Raw genomic sequence first — 20,435 nt, 5'->3', positions numbered from 1 at the left:
GCCAATGTGTACAGTGCTAAAGGTGAAACTGCGAGTCTCAAACAAGCATTGGCAAAGACACTATGTCTGGCTATGACAAGCCTGCAATTTGTTTCTTTTTTTCCAAACATATCATACAAATTGGTAAAAGTAAAAAAATGTTAAAAGGAAAAGGTGACTTGCATATGTTTGGGAACAAAGCAAATACAAATTACATTGTACAAATAAATAAAATATGTGAAATGATAGCAGAAATAAAAGCATCAAATGGTCTACCAGCCCTGGCACTAAGGCGGAGGTGTATGACCAAGAGCAAAATGACATCACTCACAAATAAGAGAGCAGATGATTAAACTGGGCTGACCGTTAGGCGATGCTGTTTTCTGTGGTGGCGGAAGCAAGCTGTGAATGACACTTGCCTAGACCAATGGATGAAGAGGGCTGAAAGAAAGTCTCTCCATGCCTCTATATGTGTGTATTTTTTATTTATTTTGTAATTATGAGGCTATAGTTCAGACCTAAAAAAGAAACTTGGAGCACAACATATAAGCCCGCTTAGAGGCTATTAACAGCAGGCTGCCAGTGCGGCTAAAATCATCACAATCAAGTGAGAGAGACTACCTTATCTACCTTCATAGAAAGCAGGGGCGTAGTGTGCAGCAGGTGCAGTGGCACCGGGGCACAGATCCCGTGGGGCCTGATAATTGCTCTCTTTACTACCTCAGCAGCAGTCAGGGAGCCCATTGTGACAGCTTGCACCAGGGCCCGCGGCATCCTTGCCAGCCACTGCGACGGATGCGTCAGAGACGGGCAGGGCGAGCCAGGGACGGAAGAATGGGTTTCGATTGGGAGAATTCCTCGCCTTGGCATTGCGTGTTCCAGATCCGCACGGCGGCCCGGCTGGCAGCGGGCCAGGGAGATGCGCGCCGCGGAGACCTGCTGCAGAGATGTGGGGGCGGGGAGCCTTTCATTATCAGTGGCTGGTGTGAGGACATGAGCAAAAGGGAGCTACCGGGGAGCAGACGGCGATAGCAGGCGGCGGCCCAGACGCGGGGAGGATGATTCACAGAGCGCTTCCGCTGTCTGCGGGGTCGAAGCGGGTCAAGTGCAGACATCAGGAAACCGAACCGGGGACACGCCGGCGCATCGAACAGGCCAGAGGAGCTCGGATCTGCCCACGGTGGGCCGGGTGCTATAACAGGTGCCAACCGGATGGGGGAACCCCACCCCAAAGCGGCCTCAATTATGTCCCCAGGCAGTTTCAACATTTTTAAGGGACTTCGAAGTCCCCGATTGACAAAATAGCAGAGCACAGAAAGCTAGGCTGCTCATACCTAGTAGATTTAGGAAGCCTTTCCATTGAAAAAAAAATACACTTAGCTCACTTTTTTTTAAATCACCTTCCATTCCAAGCTACGCCTGGGAGAAATTGTTATTACGCCGGCAAAATGTGCGTACCTCGCCAATTTTGCCCTATGTGAAATTCCAGACATTTTACATAATGCAATTTTGCATAATTTTTTGCTCGAAAGACACTCGTTCATGTACAAAACATCTCACAAAGAGACATTTTTTGCTTGAACTAATATCCTTCAGGTAATTCACAAGCCTTTTTTAGGCTGAACCACGTGCTCGAAGGGAAAAAGTCAACGCAAATACCCATAAAGCAACATTTTGTTCTAAAAACACACTTGTTTACTCTGCTTCTTCCCGTTCTCCTAAGCAGTTAACACTGTCGCTCTCCTTATTTACATTACCAATATCTGCCCTCAGAGGCTCCCGCTTTCAACGTTATTCACCCTGCCTCTCAATACTCGGTTGCTTTTACCCTCTGTGTATTTTCTTCTCTCCCCCTGAACACATGTGGAGTGAAAGGTCCTTCATTCTGCCCCCTGTGACCTCTACTAAATCCCCAATGCACTCCTAACTTGGACAGAGCATAGAACTGGAGCCTCACCAGAGCAGACTACTGGGCTGTGTGAGATCAGCCCTAGAGCACTGGCAGCCTAGCCAGGCTGTCCTGGGATCCTATAGGGTCAAGGCCTGTGTGGTAGCACAGGAGAGCCCCCCTTGAGTAGTTCTGAATTACCAACTAGGCAAAGCAGGCACCGGCCTATGGGCCCCACTCCTTTTAGGACCCCCGTGACAATGGATCAACATAATATTGATTCTATCTTGAAAGAAAATTGAAATCAAGCTTTCATAAACAAATTTCAATGAATTTTTGTTTAATAGCAATAATTGTTAATGTTTAGTTTTATGTAATAAAATTGGTTTATTAAAATTGTTAATTGGTGAAATTAAAAACATTTTAGGAGATAATTTGTGAGGGGGGGCCCCAAAATATTTCGACAGCCTAGGGGCCTCCCTGGGGTATAATCCGGCATCGCCCTTGAGCTCTAGTTCCGGTCATCCTACAAGCGTCTTCTCTCTTAGGGGACATGTGGGTGCAAACCCCTTTGTCTCTTGGTCTCTTTCATCCTCCCACTCAACTATCTACAGGCAACTCTATCAATTAGGGCAAGGGAACGGAACGGGCCACACCCTGGGCAAGGGAACGGAACGGGCCACACCCTGGGCAAGGGAACGGAACGGGCCACACCCTGGGCAAGGGAACGGAACGGGCCACACCCTGTAGCCCTCTCACCTCACAAGCAGAGTTCATGGAGCACACCACCTCCAGACCAATGGACATAGTACTTTTAGAGAGAGGAGAGTTACTTCACACTGGCACCTGGAGATGATTCGTCCAGCCCCCTGATCACATCCTCAGACCTCTTGTTGATCTTTACTTTGGGATAACCTACAGATTGACCATCCGTATACATTCAAAGATGCCCCACGGCGAAGAGAATAGGTTCAGGAAAAGATTTTCCTTTCTCCTGTCAAGCAAAGAAACTTTAAGTTAAGTAAAAGTGGGCAACATTCCCTGACTGCCCAAATTAGACCAAGTTTTATCCTCAGATGCCCACATACTGGGCTGATTTCCAGCCTAAGGATGCCCCAACCATAAAGGCCAGGACACACTGCAGCGGGGAATGGCAGAAGTGAGGCCTGGCAGGAACAAGCTGGGGGCATAGCTAAAGGCTGGATAATGGGATCACATGGGCTCACCCTTTAGGAATGCTGCTGGTTGGGAGAGGATAAAGTCTAGCAGGAAAGACCTTTCTGGTGGGCTCCTGGTGCAGGGGGATGTGTGGGACACTGGTCTCAGTCTCAATTAAGGGTACGCACCAAGGGTTGGAGCTCCGGGACAGCTGCAAGTGACAATATAGAATCAGTTGTCCCTTGCGATAGCGAGACGTTCCCAAGAACGACTTCCCACTGGCACGAAGGGTTGCTAAAGCTAAGCCCTTCTTTTGCATTTTGCAAGATTTTACCATTTTGAGAAACGTACGGTACAGGGGATACGAGTCTACTGAGCTGCAACTCGGAGATTCCTATCCAAGAAGCGGTGGACATGGTGACCGGTAGAGTGACCAGCATGCACTATAACACCCGAGTCACCTGCTCCAAGTTTTTTTTTCGATCTGTCCACCGTCTGACCCTTTCTCGCTCCCATCTCTGCTCTGAGATGTTATCTGAGGATAAATGTATCTTTATATGCAGCTCTTACCCTATAATACAAAAGTGCAGGACAGTAGCGCAGAGCATATTCAATAGAGCTGCATTTGCAATTAGTGTCTTCTGACAAATTCACAAATTACTGGATCGCGATTACATGGAATGATGCTTACATATAGGTGTAGCTTGTGGATGCAGCCGCAGAGAACGGTTGGGAGAAGCCAGGATCCCCACCGTTCACCCATGCTCCATAACAACTCAGTACTCTCCCACCACCACCATAGTGCGGAAACCCTTCACCACTGGTGTATACTGAGGTATGTAGCTGTAAGCATCTCTCTCACGAGAGGGAGCTTCTGCAGCCCACCCAAAGGAACTGGGAACACTGTATTCTCCACCACAAGAGCATCTCACTTCGGAGAGGTTATGCACTCCCCTTGTGCATGTGGCTGGAGGCAGCTTGCACATGGGGCTCTTGTTGAGTGTGCTTGTGCAACGAACTGAGGGGAGCTGGTTATTGTAATTGAGAGAGTGTGTGCTTCTCAATGAAGGGAGCTTGCACTTCTCACTAAAGGGAGCTTGTGGTTCCTACTGAGGACAGCTTGTGATTCTCACTGAAGTTAGTTTCTGCTTCTCATTGAAGGGAGCTTGTGCTTTTCACTGGAAAAAACTTGCACATCTCGCTGAAATGATCTTGCGCTTCTCAGTGACAGGAGCTTGTGATTCTTACTTCGGGGGCTTGCACCTCTCATTGAAGGGAGCTCGCATCTCTCATTGAAGGCAGCTCGCACCTCTCATTGAAGGGCGCTTGCACCTCTCATTGAAGGGAGCTCGCACCTCTCATTGAAGGCTGTTCGCACATCTCAATAAAGGCAGCTCGCACCTCTCATTAACGGGAGCTCGCACCTATCATTGAAGGGAGCTCGCATCTCTCATTGAAGGCAGCTCGCACCTCTCATTGACAGGAGCTCGCACCTCTCATTGAAGGGTGCTCACACCTCTCATTGAAGGGCGCTCGCACCTCTCATTGAAGGTAGCTCGCACCTCTCATTGAAGGGAGCTCGCACCGCTCATTGAAGGGAGCTCGCACCTCACATTGAAGGGAGCTCACACCTCTCATTGAAGGCAGCTCACAACTCTCATTGAAGGGAGCTCGCACCTCTCATTGAAGGCAGCTCGCACCTCTCATTGAAGGCAGCTTGCACTTCTCATTGACGGGAGCTCGCACCTCTCATTGAAGGCAGCTCGCACCTCTCATTGACAGGAGCTCGCACCTCTCATTGAAGGGAGTTCGCACCTCTCATTGAAGGCAGCTCGCACCTCTCATTGACGGGAGCTCGCACCTCTCATTGAAGGGAGCTTGCACCTCTCATTGAAGGCAGCTCGCACCTCTCAATGAAGGGACCTCGCACCTCTAATTGAAGGGAGCTTGCACCTCTCCTTGAAGGGAGCTTGCACCTCTCATTGACAGCAGCTTGCACTTCTCATTGACGGGAACTCACACCTCTCATTGAAGGGAGCTCGCACCTCTCATTGACCGCAGCTCGCACCTCTCATTGAAGGCAGCTCGCCCCTCTCATTGACGTGAGCTCGCACCTCATTGAAGGGAGCTCGCACCTCTCATTGAAGGGAGCTCGCACCTTTCATTGACGGGAGCTCGCACCTCTCATTGAAGGCAGCTCGCACCTTTCATTCAAGGGAGCTCGCACCTCTCATTCAAGGGAGCTCGCACCTCTCATTCAAGGGAGCTTGCATCTCTCATTGAAGGAAGCTCGCAACTCTCATTGAAAGCAGCTCGCACCTCTCATTGACGGGAGCTCCCATCTCTCATTGACGGGAGCTTGCACCTCTCATTGAAGGGAGCTCGCACCTCTCATTGAAGGGAGATCACACCTGAAGGGAGCTCGCACCTCTCAGTGACTTGAGCTCGCACCTCTCATTGACGGGAGCTCGCACCTCTCATTGAAGGGAGCTCGCACCTATCATTGAAGGGAGCTCGCACCCCTCATTGAAGGGAGCTCGCACCTCTCATTGAAGGTAGCTCGCACCTCTCATTGAAGGGAGCTCGCACCTCTCTTGAAGGGAGCTCGCACCTCTCATTGAAGGTAGTTTGCACCTCTCTTTGAAGGGACCTCGCACCTCTAATTGAAGGGAGCTTGCACCTCTCATTGAAGGGAGCTTGCACCTCTCATTGACAGCAGCTTGCACCTCTCATTGACGGGAACTCACACCTCTCATTGAAGGGAGCTCGCACCTCTCATTGACCGCAGCTCGCACCTCTCATTGAAGGCAGCTCGCACCTCTCATTGACGGGAGCTCGCACCTCTCATTGACGGGAGCTCGCACCTCTCATTGAAGGGAGCTCGCACCTTTCATTGACGGGAGCTCGCACCTCTCATTGACGGGAGCTCGCACCTCTCATTGAAGGGAGCTCGCATCTCTCATTAAAGGCAGCTCGCACCTCTCATTGACAGGAGCTTGCACCTCTCATTGAAGGGTGCTCACACCTCTCATTGAAGGGCGCTCGCACCTCTCATTGAAGGTAGCTCGCACCTCTCATTGAAGGGAGCTCACACCGCTCATTGAAGGGAGCTCGCACCTCACATTGAAGGGAGCTCACACCTCTCATTGAAGGCAGCTCACACCTCTCATTGAAGGGAGCTCGCACCTCTCATTGAAGGCAGCTCGCACCTTTCATTGAAGGCAGCTCGCACCTCTCATTGAAGGCAGCTTGCACTTCTCATTGACGGGAGCTCGCGCCTCTCATTGAAGGCAGCTCGCACCTCTCATTGAAGGCAGCTTGCACCTCTCATTGAAGGCAGCTCGCACCTCTCATTGACAGGAGCTCGCACCTCTCATTGAAGGGAGCTTGCACCTCATTGAAGGGAGCTCGCACCTCTCATTGAAGGGAGCTCGCACCTTTCATTGACGGGAGCTCGCACCTCTCATTGACGGGAGCTCGCACCTCTCATTGAAGGGAGCTCGCATCTCTCATTAAAGGCAGCTCGCACCTCTCATTGACAGGAGCTTGCACCTCTCATTGAAGGGTGCTCACACCTCTCATTGAAGGGCGCTCGCACCTCTCATTGAAGGTAGCTCGCACCTCTCATTGAAGGGAGCTCACACCGCTCATTGAAGGGAGCTCGCACCTCACATTGAAGGGAGCTCACACCTCTCATTGAAGGCAGCTCACACCTCTCATTGAAGGGAGCTCGCACCTCTCATTGAAGGCAGCTCGCACCTTTCATTGAAGGCAGCTCGCACCTCTCATTGAAGGCAGCTTGCACTTCTCATTGACGGGTGCTCGCGCCTCTCATTGAAGGCAGCTCGCACCTCTCATTGAAGGCAGCTCGCACCTCTCATTGAAGGCAGCTCGCACCTCTCATTGACAGGAGCTCGCACCTCTCATTGAAGGGAGTTCGCACCTCTCATTGAAGGCAGCTCGCACCTCTCATTGACGGGAGCTCGTGCCTCTCATTGACGGGAGCTCGTGCCTCTCATTGACGGGAGCTTGCACCTCTCATTGAAGGCAGCTCGCACCTCTCAATGAAGGGACCTCACATCTCTCATTGAAGGGAGCTCGCACCTCTCATTGACCGTAGCTCGCACCTCTCATTGAAGGCAGCTCGCACCTCTCATTGACGGGAGCTCGCACCTCATTGAAGGGAGCTCGCACCTCTCATTGAAGGGAACTCGCACCTTTCATTGACGGGAGCTCGCACCTCTCATTGAAGGCAGCTCGCACCTTTCATTCAAGGGAGCTCGCACCTCTCATTCAAGGGAGCTCGCACCTCTCATTCAAGGGAGCTTGCATCTCTCATTGAAGGAAGCTCTCAACTCTCATTGAAAGCAGCTCGCACCTCTGATTGACGGGAGCTCCCATCTCTCATTGACGGGAGCTTGCACCTCTCATTGAAGGGAGCTCGCACCTCTCATTGAAGGGAGATCACACCTGAAGGGAGCTCGCACCTCTCAGTGACTTGAGCTCGCACCTCTCATTGACGGGAGCTCGCACCTCTCATTGAAGGGAGCTCGCACCTATCCTTGAAGGGAGCTCGCACCTCTCATTGAAGGGAGCTCGCACCTCTCATTGAAGGGAGCTCGCACCTCTCATTGAAGGGAGCTCGCACCTCTCTTGAAGGGAGCTCGCACCTCTCTTGAAGGGAGCTCGCACCTCTCATTGAAGGGACCTCGCACCTCTAATTGAAGGGAGCTTGCACCTCTCATTGAAGGGAGCTTGCACCTCTCATTGACAGCAGCTTGCACCTCTCATTGACGGGAACTCACACCTCTCATTGAAGGGAGCTCGCACCTCTCATTGAAGGGAGCTTGCACCTCTCATTGACAGCAGCTTGCACCTCTCATTGACGGGAACTCACACCTCTCATTGAAGGGAGCTCGCACCTCTCATTGACTGCAGCTCGCACCTCTCATTGAAGGCAGCTCGCACCTCTCATTGACGGGAGCTTGCACCTCATTGAAAGGAGCTCGCACCTCTCATTGAAGGGAGTTCGCACCTTTCATTGACGGGAGCTCGCACCTCTCATTGAAGGCAGCTCGCACCTTTCATTCAAGGGAGCTCGCACCTCTCATTCAAGGTAGCTCGCACCTCTCATTCAAGGGAGCTTGCATCTCTCATTGAAGGAAGCCCACAACTCTCATTGAAAGCAGCTCGCACCTCTCATTGACGGGAGCTCCCATCTCTCATTGACGGTAGCTTGCACCTCTCATTGAAGGGAGCTTGCACCTCTCATTGAAGGGAGATCACACCTGAAGGGAGCTCGCACCTCTCAGTGACTTGAGCCCGCACCTCTCATTGACGGGAGCTCGCACCTCTCATTGAAGGGAGCTCGCACTTCTCTTGAAGGGAGCTCGCACCTCTCATTGAAGGGAGCTCGCACCTCTCATTGACGGTAGCTCGCACCTCTCATTGACGGGAGCTCGCACCTCTCATTGAAGGGAGCTCGCACCTCTCTTGAAGGGAGCTCGCGCCTCTCATTGAAGGTAGCTCGCACCTCGCTTTGAAGGGAGCTCGCACCTCTTATTGAAGGGAGCTTGTTTTTCTCACTGTAAAGAGTGTGCTCTTCTCACTTACGACCGATGTGGTTCTCAATGAAGGAACTTGTGCATTTTTCTGAAGGCAGCGTATATATCTTGCATATGGGGGCTTGTGAGTCCATCTGAAGGAGAAACTTGTGGTGTGAGTAAAAGGAGCAGGTATTCAGATTGAACGGGGCATACGCAGCACACTCACACCGAGTTTTGTAAGCACTGTATGTTTGTGTTTCTCCTCCTATGTTTCTCTACTGTCACCTCTCTTTCCTTCTCTTCATCTCTAATTGTTTTGTTTCTTTCTCTTCCTTCCAATCACTCCTCCTCTTTTTCTCCAGCCACCTTTCTTGCATTCTCTTGCTCTCCTCTCAACTCACCGTCTTGCCTCACCTCTTTCTCCACTCTCCCATTTTTCATTCAGTTTTTCCTCATCCCTGTCCCTTTCTCTCTCTGACACTCTGTCAGCCCTCACTGTTATTTGTCTCCTCAGTTTCGATCTCTCTTACTATCCCATCTCTTCCTCATCTCTTGGGCCCTTTTGTCTCTAATACAAAGGCTGATGTATTACTTTATTGTATTATTTGTTTCTGGAAAGTAGTCTCCATGCCTTGCATTCTATTGTAACTCTTTGCGCATCAGGTAAGCACATAATCAGACCCTCCAGCATTTCGCGATTTCGCGATTCACGAAAAAATCGCGAAATCAGCCGATTACCGCAATGGCCGCTATATTTACAATTATTGCCGCGATATTTACAAAAAAGTGTCAACAAAACAAACAATGCTCTTTCATTGGCTGTGGGCGCACACGTCACTACGTGCCGCCGTCCAGCCGTCCAATACCTGCTTCCTCCTGGCCAAGATCCAAGCCTTTAGCTATCCTGGAAATCAAACAACACAAGTCTCAGAGAGCGGCGTGCTTTATTCTTCAGCTCCGGGAATGTGCTTTTCTCTGTAGGTAGTACTGTTCAGTGAATAGTTTTAAAAATGGTAAACACTCCGAAGTAAGGCTTTTTATGTTATGCAGGCGAGCCCAGCAAACTTCGGGAACTTGTTACGGGAGCAGGCAGTCCTAGCAGACGGAGCCCGGGGCTGGAACTGTGGGAGCTGGCGGGGCTGGGGCACGGTAGCTGAGGGGGGGCTCGAAGAGAGGCTGAAGCACCGGGGTATTTAAAAAACAAAATTGTGCTTTGGGTGAATCTAACTTGCAACTGTGAACTGGTAGACGAGGAAAGAATAATATTATAGAAGCACTGTACTTTACTTATAAACTGCAAAGCGGAGTTAAGACAGGCTTTGCAAGCTTCTTATAACATTTAACTTTGCTGGCTCACCGCAAGTACTGCTCTCAAATACAGTGTTGTTTTAATGGAGTAGAGGTATAAGCAGCGTCGTGTTATGAAAACGTCAGCTCGGCAAAAGAACAGAAGGGAATGCATGGTTTCATTACCATTACAATAGCGGCCGCCTAGCGGAAAAGAAATGGGTATCTCCTATCGGTTATTCAGAAGAGAGCGATTTTTGACTAGTTGGAGCTAGCTCAGCAGCAGTCCCCGCCTTTCATGCATGAGGTTGAGAGTTCGAGTATGCAAGACGTCCAAGCATGTCAGGCTTACTCGGTGCCTCCCGTGCATTACATGCTTTCTAGATCATATAATGGATCAAGTGCTCGATTTCTAAATTGTAGGAATTGTGGGTCCATTTACATGTTTTGTTTACTTGCTCCAGGACATAAGTCCTAAAAAATAGAAGTGTGGTACCAACTAAGTTGGGCAGTATGCAAGTGACATGATCTGTGGCATCATACAGCCCATGACTTCGCAGGAAGTGATATCACAAGTGACATCAGATCTTCAGACCTCACACATGTTGAGCAGGTCTATCAAAAGAACATGTAAGCGCATTAGGAGATTTTGCGTCGAGTTTTTGCCAAAAAAGTGACGCAACCCAGACACAAAATCTAGGCCTCAACTTATACATTAAAAAAAAAAACTCTGCAACAATTATATTGGCAACAAGAAGAAATGTGGTTGTAAATCTGTTCTGTTCAATTGGTTGCAAAGTCTGGATATTAAATTATCTTTTGGGGTTAACACACCTGCTGCAGAGGTCTTTGTGTGGCCAGTAAATCCCAGGGAATAATAATGAAAAAACTCTGGAAGTTAACCACTTCGGCGCTGCTGAATAATGCTCCTGCTATTGCGAGATCAGCGTTTTTCATGATAAAATAGGGCAGAGGATTGTTATGCCTTCAGCAAAGTATGTGAATCAGGTTACAAAGGCACTTGGCTAGTGTCCTTCCATTTCTGGTACTTTGCTGCAGTTTCAATACATTCTTAGGGTTTCTAATTGCTCAAATGGCAGTAATTTCTGATATTTATCTGTTTCCCTAGACTTCATTGCTTGATTTTGTTCAGGAGAAAATGTCAGTCATAGTCAGTGAATGTCACTCATATTTACACTGAATTTATGAAAATGTCACACATAAGCAATCTGAAACCTTGGCAGCTATGTACCCAGCAGCAGTGCTTCAGAACTGCTGGGGATATTTTAATGTCCCTTTTAGACCATTGGGTTTCGGAAAAGAGGATAGTTTTTTTAATGAATTTCCTTGCCTTTGTCCACTCACAAAGTGTCACTTAAATTGTCACACTTAATTTGCTGCATTACTTTGTAGTAAAGCGCTCAAGCAGCAAAGCAGGACTTCCTGTATGGGTCATATTGGTGTTATCAATATATTTTCAATGTTAAAAAGGGTGATAGAAATGACTGTTTTTTAAAATGGACGGGTCGAGGAGGTAGCTGTGCCCCGGCAGGGGTGCATACATGGGTGCTAGAAAACCCCAGGGAGAAATGGGGCTCCCTCTCACGAGGTGCAAATTGGAGCTGTGCTTCTGTAGAGCCGCAAACACTTTAAACTTGCCAGTTTCACAGTGGAATACCTTGCTAAATCAGTTTACATTGATTTAAGGCTGAAAAGGAATGATTATGAGTAAAATAAAGTGCCGCTATAATGCCGCTAAATTTCCATTTTTGTGCCGCTAAATTTCCATTTTTGTGCCGCTAAATTTGCACATCTATGCCGCAATATCCTGGGGGGTCTGCATAATTGATATTTTGATATGCACTGTGACTGTTTTCGGGTACTGCCTTTCTTCTCTCATATTTTTTGTGTTGATACCATTGTCTTATGTTCTGTCTGCTCAGAGTAATTTATTTTGACTCCCTGACATATGCTTTTTGTGATAATCAGCTAAACCTTTTGTTTCCCACGAGTATAAAAACATTGGCACCTGGAATTGAAAGCTTAGTATTATTTATCATTTGTTCCTCACATGATTGCCACAACAAAACATAAAGCATTCTTTAAGATAAAAAGCATTCGCAAAGCCTATAGGTCTCGCCTTTTGGTTGGGCCAATGCTTTCCGCTGACTCTGTTCAGCATTCAAACACAAACAGTGAGGTACCGCGGGAGGAAGTGGGAGGTACCTCACGGCCACCACAAGTGAAGGGGAGAGGGTGAGAGCCAAGGCCGGACGGGCCATAGCGGGCACCAGGCATTTCCCCGGTGGACCACTAGGGTGGGGGGCGGTTTTGGGCCCCTGCGGGGCGTTTTTGTTACTAGGGGCCTGCAATATCGGCCCCCAGTAACAAAATCGGCCGAAACCGTCCCTTGCAAACAGCTCGGCCGCACCCTTTCAGTCCCAGGGGGGCCGGCCGAGCAGTTTACCAGGACCGGTTTCGGTTCCCAGTCCGGCACCGGTGAGAGCAGTAGACTAGGTGCCACCTCCGAGCAGGTCGCGGCACCTGTGGACCATCCGCTTGCGACTGGCCCTCCATGGGCTATGATTGACAATGCAGCAGGGAGACCCTTAAAAAAGTACTGCCAAAAGTACAGCGGGAGGGGTAAGGGAAGAAAAAAAACAAACATGGACAAAGGAAGGGAGGCAGGAACAAACAGAATTCGACAACGGGAGAGGGCCGGGGGCATGTTGCACACGGACACCAAGAGGTGGGTAAGAGCAAAGGGAATACAGACCACGGGAGGGGGCAGGAGCATGGAAAACACGCACAACAGGAGGGGGGCAGAAGCAAAGTAAAACACAACAGGAAATTAAAAAACAAGCCGAGGCAAAAGAAAAAGTTGTGCAGGTAGCAAAACATATGGCCCATATCGAAAGGATCTATGTAGCAGGAGCGAAGCCAGGGCGGAAACAGCCACAAGGCAGGACAAATGTACTCTAGCCCTGAACCAAAACTATGGCATTTAGAAAGGCGGACTAAGTAACCAGTCACAAGTGGAGGTCATGTGATGGTGTCTTCCAGCTTTCCAAAGACATTACAGCATGCCTCGCAGTGCGACGCATGCATGCTGCCTCTAGGCTCGACCTAAAAACGCTTTTTCTACATGGTGCAAATGCGCTTTGTTTCATGTCTAGTTTATATTTACTAGAGGCCCCTTTTGCATTTTTGTTTTCCTTCTGAGTTTCTATTTTAGGTCTGACTGAAGAGACTGTTTGTAACTACAGGGGGTGCTTATTGACACAGTCTGGGTCTACAGGGGAATGTCTGGATGACAGAGCAAGTAGCAGCATCATCTGTTGTGACTGAGTGGTTCTACCAGCTCAGCCTCCAGATTCATTGGTGTTTAAGTGGCATTCTTCCTTTTAAATGGAACACAGCAGTCAAAGTGCATGTGTGATTAGAATAGAAAGCTCAGAGTCAGAAAAGTCGTGAAGGTAAGGAGTCACATGACGATCCTTGCTTGTTAAGCTCCAACATCCTTCCAGCCACACACCCTACATGATATAGCATGCTACTCATATAGGCAAGTGCTTCAGTGCCCACATATCAGTAGTAAGCGCTATATAAATGCTGCAATAAAATTCAATGCTAGGAGAATCACCCTGAAATGTTTAGCCAATGTAGCGGGAGAACAGAGTAACTCTCGTTTTTTCGGATTACTCCCACACGACTTAAAAAGCAAGCTTTGAAAAGTGAACAGGGTTAAGGATGTGTTTGATGGTCAAAATATTCAGTGTGAGGACTGATCACAAAGATGCATAATTGCAGTTAGTGATGTTATTGAATTATGCAGCATACCTTTGTCTGAGGGGTCGGGCACAAAGCCAGTTCAGAGAATATCCATACCCAATAGAGGTACTACAGCACTACGCGCAAGTGCCACTACATTCACACTCAGTGTATAAGAGGCCTGATGAGATATGCCTGCACATTATAAGGGAAATGCCAGCACCCCGTGCTGAGAAGTGCTAAACCAATTCCAATAATAAATAGCAAAATCACCAGGTGCTGATGGGGTGGTCCAGCAAGGTTGCGGAAAGTGCTGCCGCTGTCCCAGGTGTTTGGCCCTCCTGAGAAGTGCTGCATCGCCCTTTTAGCACATTATTAGGAATAGTAAGAGTAGGGTACATTGCAAGTCCACACGATACAGGCCCTGCCTGCTGGGACTGGACTGCATCACATCCTCCGCCAGAGCACAGTTCAGCCCGGCCACTGACCGACAGGATGAGGGCTAATTGCACGAGGATGGGAAGAACAGGACAGAGAAATGGATTACAATTGATGTCAATTTCAGGAGCAAAATCATTACTGATCTGGAAGGAGTCAATAATGCTAGTTAGTGCCCTTTAGCCTCCTCGAGTGCCTTCCTCTGCAGGCAATGCTCATCCTTTGGGCCAGCACCTTTGCAGTAAAGTTACATTGTGTTGAAGCCTTGCAGATAATAGCCAATGCTGCCCAGCTTAAGGTGCTGCAGACCTTCAAAAAATGCATTTGCGGCTCCCCTTGTCTCTATGAAAGTGTACATGTCATTCAGAGAGGTGTAGGTGCTGCCCCATTGAAATAGTTGAAGGCACATTAAGAAATGAAGACTAAGGGCCTGATGTAGTGCATTGTATGCTATGAGACTTGTAATACGGTAGACAGGATATCCGTCTTGTTTGTGACTCTCTGAATCAGGCCTTAAATCTGTTCATCGATTCTGTGGCGGCAGCTTCCATGTGGTCAGTAGCTTAAATGCATATGTCTGATGCATCCACATTCACCCGCTGAGCAGCATTGCCCAACAAGGTGATATCTCTGGAAATAGATGGAGAAGAGGCAATTTCATATAATTCTTCACTTACCTAGGCACATCTGAAAGGGCCATCCTATATGGAAAACATAATATTCCTAAACATGTGCATCTGGAAAGTAATAGGGCTAGGACAGTGTCGGTCCGTTGACCGGCTTAGGAAGTGCAGCAAAAGAAAGGGTGCCAGATTCAAAGTACTATGGGATGCAGTTGTGCACAGCAGTGCTAGCTTCTGGCTGCTATGAAAAACAGTGCATGCACACCCACATTGAAGACAGGTACTGCACAGTTAAAATATAGAAGCTGTCTTACAAAGAGCCTGTAATACCAGTGTTCAGTGACTGTAGTTTCATTCCAGTCCAGTCACTGACTTCACTTTCAGAGATCAATGAAAGCGGTGGAAAGAGAGTGCAGCCTCCTCACAAGCCAACCATTGATTCCCATCTGAGATTCGCCTCTTGTGGGGAGTGCAGTTTCCTAAGAGGGGACCTACTGAGCCGTGTAGGGGCCCCTAAGACAGGATATCACACCATGCAATATCTGACCTGAATTTGCTTTGAGAAATAAACCTTAGATCTTATTTATTAAATACGCAAACCAAGATTTGAATGGCATAAAAACACACACTATGCATAAAGAATACCATTTTTACATTATGTACATCATTTGTTGACATCTGGAGGAGAAACAGAAAAACTAGACTGAGAAATTCCTAACGTCAACTCTCCCACTGTCGAATTGGACACACAATTGAGTGCCATCTGGCTCCTCCTGATTCGCTTACACCATATCCCCCACGTACACCGGGCCCCTTGCTGATTATTAGGACCTAACCTGCATTCAAAAAACAGGGAAGATTGTCCTCTGAGACCAATGCATGCCAAAGGCGCATCCTTTAGGGCTCCCAAAACTTTGGGAACCATGCTTGGGCAATCAAGCCAAACCTGGACCCCTGACACAAGCACCATCTCCCCCATTCCCAAAGGCACTTTGTGGTGAAAGGACTGAGAAAAGGCCATGCTCCTGCCATTGAGTCAGCCTAAAATCCAAAAGATGCCCTGACATTGGCGTTGGGCTCATCGCCGCCCCCATCGGGCCCCCATTCATCATGAGAGCACCCAAAGTCGGGTGCAGTTCTCACCATTCACATTAGTCCTTTGATTCTTCTGGGGGATCACCACTAAGCTTTGAAAAGGGGTTCAGTTGCCAAACCCTTTGCCTTCCTCTGTGAACTTTAATGTGTAAAGGGGGTGGAGCAGAAGTATTGTGAATAGCCTTCATTAAAAGCCTTAGTTGGGAGTTGGTGAGGGGTAGTGAAGAGAGGGGTCATCTCCAATGGTCAACGAGCCTTTCACATACTAAAAACTGTAAGAGACACTCCTTCAGGTCCCCCAAGTCCAGTGCCTAATTAGTAAAAAAAAATAAGTGCCAGGGCCCTCGTGAAGAGGCCACCACAGTTTGCACCACACATTGCCACTTCCAGCTCTGCCAATGACACCACAAACACAACTACTAACCATCACACTCCTACAAGTGCGACATTTCAGACTGCTTGAGGCCACCAAAGCGTTAATAATGGCTTGGGTGGCATGTATCAGTTGTTTTTAATGTATATTGAATTAACAAGCAACTGCAACTGATTTTCTGTTCATCTTAAATTACACAAACAGCGTCACCATGTGACCTATACCATAATTGCGGGTACCGGCAATTAAGTGCCAGTGCCGGCAATTAAGTGCCGGTGCTGAGCACCGGAAACCAGCAGCTCAAATTAAGCACTGCCCAAGTCAGTATGTTTATGTCCAAGAAGGGACACCTTCCTGGACAAAAACAATCCCCAGAGGCCTTTTCCTCTTTCTATGTGTCGGCAGAAAGCAGCACACATAGAAAAAAGAAATAACAACGCTTCTCACATAATGAAGATCCCATAAACACAAAGTGAGCTGAAAGCCCCTATTCAGAGTGTGATTCCAGCTCGTATCTCTGCACAGTAGGGATGGGCCGAATGTTTCATTCCTCATGTGGAACTGGCCGAACTTGGTGACTCCGTGTTACTCTTGAAATGGGGAATTCTGACCAATTCCACCAATCGCCACATGGCAGATTTTTTTACCACAAGGATCCAGAAATGCAAGAGCATTTCAAGATTTGGTGTCCCCGAGTGTGATTTTCAAACACAGGCCGTTGCAGGTGATCGCGGCCAGAGAGCTACTTCTCAAGTAGATTTGCTGCAGCTTGGGTAGATGTTCTACTTGATCACAGAAATATCAGCTCGAAAAGCTATGCACTCTACCGCATTGCACGGTGCCGTTCAAGCTGATTGCTTGTGTTACTGCTTCTAAATTGTAGCGCGATCAGTGCAACATGCATATTTTCCACCCATAGGTGGAACTCCACAGAACCTTGTGGAGTTTATGTATGTATGTGTTCTTGTAAAGCGCACTGCTGCCCTGAGGCGTCGTGGCGCTGTAGACCGCTGGGGAACCCGTCCTGGTTTTCCCTGTGAGATGGTCCCTACTGGGTATCTCTAAGGTGAAACTGGCATCCCCGGCGAATGTGGGGGGCCGTTGTAGAGATGAGACAAGCTAATGCCCAGAGTAGCCAATTGTGATCCCTGGTTAGAGTAGGCACCGAGGCGAGAATTATCGAGTCCGCTGACCCTGGTCCACGGCCCTGCCGCGTCGGGAATTGAACCCTGGTCCCGGGCCGTTCTCTGCTTTCGGGTCTGCCGCCTCTAACCAGTGAGCCACACCACTCCACATGCAACTCCCGATGTTCTGCCCACCCCTACACAGTTGATGTGTATCACAAGTCTGAATCTCATTCGCAGGCCGACTGGGAGCCGAAACCATCCCTGTTAAACTGCTCAACCGGCCCCCCAGGTGGGGAGAGGGAAGTGCGGCTATGTTGTTAGGGCCGGTTTCGGACAATTTAGTTACAAGGGGCTGATATTGCAAGCCCCTGGTAACAAAAACAGCGGCACAGGGGCCAAAAACCGGCCCCACCATGGTGGTCCACAGTTCGGCCCTGCCTTTTCCTCCAGGTCCCTCGTTTTGTCTGTTCGCACTTGTACTAACCAGCACTTCTCTTACTGGCAGTTTATAGACCATACTTACAATTGGAACTGTGAAAGTAGAATGTACAGATCCCAGAACACAAGGTGCTCGTATTGGCTGAAGTGCCAGGACTGACAGAAAGTGCCCCAGCTGACCTGCAGCCACTTGGCAGCCGTGGTTGATGAGCACATTGAAGGCCCGGCCAGCAGAAGGGTGCTGACTCTGCAAGGGACGGCCGCTCATTTGCATTCGACGCTCAGAACGTCTGCCCTGATTGAAGGGTCTCCGCCTGCTGAGGAAATGGCAGATTCATTTGTCGTGCTGTTGGTTTGGAATAGAGATGATGTGGGGGTGGTTGCGCTCGCGGAGATGTTCCGTGCTTGAGTGTTCGATGGCTCTCCAGAACAGGCTGGCACAAATGAGTTATGAACTGTTGGATAATATTTAATAAGCAGTCACATGCGGCGGGCTCGGTGAATGCAATCAGTCTCCATTCATCACGGGGACAATGGACAATGCCAGCGCCACCTGTCGGGGACAGTGAAGTGGCACAGGAACATAGGGACAAGGGGCACTGCAGAGGCCGAGGAACGCTCCGAGGCACAAGGGCAATGCAGGAGCTCGGAGGGGGGCACATGGTACCGGGGCACATGGCACTGCCAGGGCATCAGAACACTTCCAGGTACAAGGGCAATGCAGGAGCTCGGAGGGGGGCACATGGTACCGGGGCACATGGCACTGCCAGGGCATCAGAACACTTCCAGGTACAAGGGCAATGCAGGAGCTCGGAGGGGGCCACAGGGTACCGGGGCACATGGCACTGCTGGGGCATCAGAGCACTTCCAGGGACAAGGGCAATGCAGGAGCTCGGAGGGGGGCACAGGGTACCGGGGCACATGCCACTGCCGGGGCATCAGAACACTTCCAGGGACAAGGGCAATGCAGGAGCTCGGAGGGGGGCACAGGGTACCGGGGCACATGCCACTGCCGGGGCATCAGAACACTCCCAGTGACAAGGGCAATGCAGGAGCTCAGAGGGGGGCACAGGGTACTGGGGCACATGGCACTGCCGGGGCATCAGAACACTCCCAGTGACAAGGGCAATGCAGGAGCTCAGAGGGGGGCACAGGGTACCGGGGCACATGGCACTGCCGGGGCATCAGAACACTCCCAGTGACAAGGGCAATGCAGGAGCTCGGAAGGGGGCACAGGGTACCGGGGCACATGGCACTGCTGGGGCATCAGAGCACTTCCAGGGACAAGGGCAATGCAGGAGCTCGGAGGGGGGCACATGGTACCGGGGCACATGGCACTGCCGGAGCATCAGAACACTCCCAGTGACAAGGGCAATGCAGGAGCTCGGAGGGGGCCACAGGGTACCGGGGCACATGGCACTGCTGGGGCATCAGAGCACTTCCAGGGACAAGGGCAATGCAGGAGCTCAGAGGGGGGCACAGGGTACCGGGGCACATGGCACTGCCGGGGCATCAGAACACTCCCAGGGACAAGGGCAATGCAGGAGCTCGGAAGGGGGCACAGGGTACCGGGGCACATGGCACTGCCGGAGCATCAGAACACTTCCAGGGACAAGGGCAATGCAGGAGCTCGGAGGGGGGCACAGGGTACCGGGGCACATGCCACTGAAGGGGAATCAGAACATTTCCAGGGACAAGGGCAATGCAGGAGCTCGGAGGGAGGCACAGGGTACCGGGGCACATGCCACTGCCGGGGCATCAGAACACTTCCAGGGACAAGGGCAATGCAGGAGCTCGGAAGGAGGCACAGGGTACCGGGCACGTGGCACTGCCGGGGCATCAGAACACTTCCAGGGACAAGGGCAATGCAGGAGCTCGGAAGGAGGCACAGGGTACCGGGCACGTGGCACTGCCGGGGCATCAGAACATTTCCAGGGACAAGGGCAATGCAGGAGCTCGGAGGGAGGCACAGGGTACCGGGGCACATGCCACTGCCGGGGCATCAGAACACTTCCAGGGACAAGGGCAATGCAGGAGCTCGGAAGGAGGCACAGGGTACCGGGCACGTGGCACTGCTGGGGCATCAGAACACTCCCAGGTACAAGGGCAATGCAGGAGCTCGGAAGGAGGCACAGGGTACCGGGCACGTGGCACTGCTGGGGCATCAGAACACTCCCAGGTACAAGGGCAATGCAGGAGCTCGGAAGGAGGCACAGGGTACCGGGCACGTGGCACTGCTGGGGCATCAGAACACTCCCAGTGGACTGGGGCACGGCAGGCATCAGAGGCAGAGGGACACCGCTGGGAAACAGGAAGATAGGAGCACGGTGTACCACAGAGGGATGAATTCACTCCCTGGGCACAGGGCACCACAGAAAGATAGAAACACTCTGGGCATAGGGGCACTACAGGAGCTCGAAAGCAAGAGCACCCTGCAGTGTCATGAGGCATAGGGATAAAAGGCACTGCTGAGGCACAAAGGCACTCCTGAGGCATTGCATGTGCGCAGAGATACAAGGGTACTGCACTGGAATGAAGCCAGGGAACGAGAAATGAGCACAGTGTTCCATAGAACACCCCCAGATATTTCTAGCTAATTAGGATGCACACTTTGCATTCTGGACTTGTAGTTTTACCTGTTCCGCAAATGTCGGTACTGGCTGGCACTGCCAGGCAGAAGATTTTCCAGGCACATGGTACTGCCACAATAGG

This window comes from Lissotriton vulgaris, unplaced genomic scaffold (genome assembly GCF_964263255.1).
Source record: "Lissotriton vulgaris unplaced genomic scaffold, aLisVul1.2 SCAFFOLD_1304, whole genome shotgun sequence".
Classification (NCBI taxonomy): Eukaryota; Metazoa; Chordata; class Amphibia; order Caudata; family Salamandridae; genus Lissotriton; species Lissotriton vulgaris.
The sequence above is the reverse complement of the archived record's forward strand: the minus strand, read 5'-3'. Positions refer to the sequence as shown.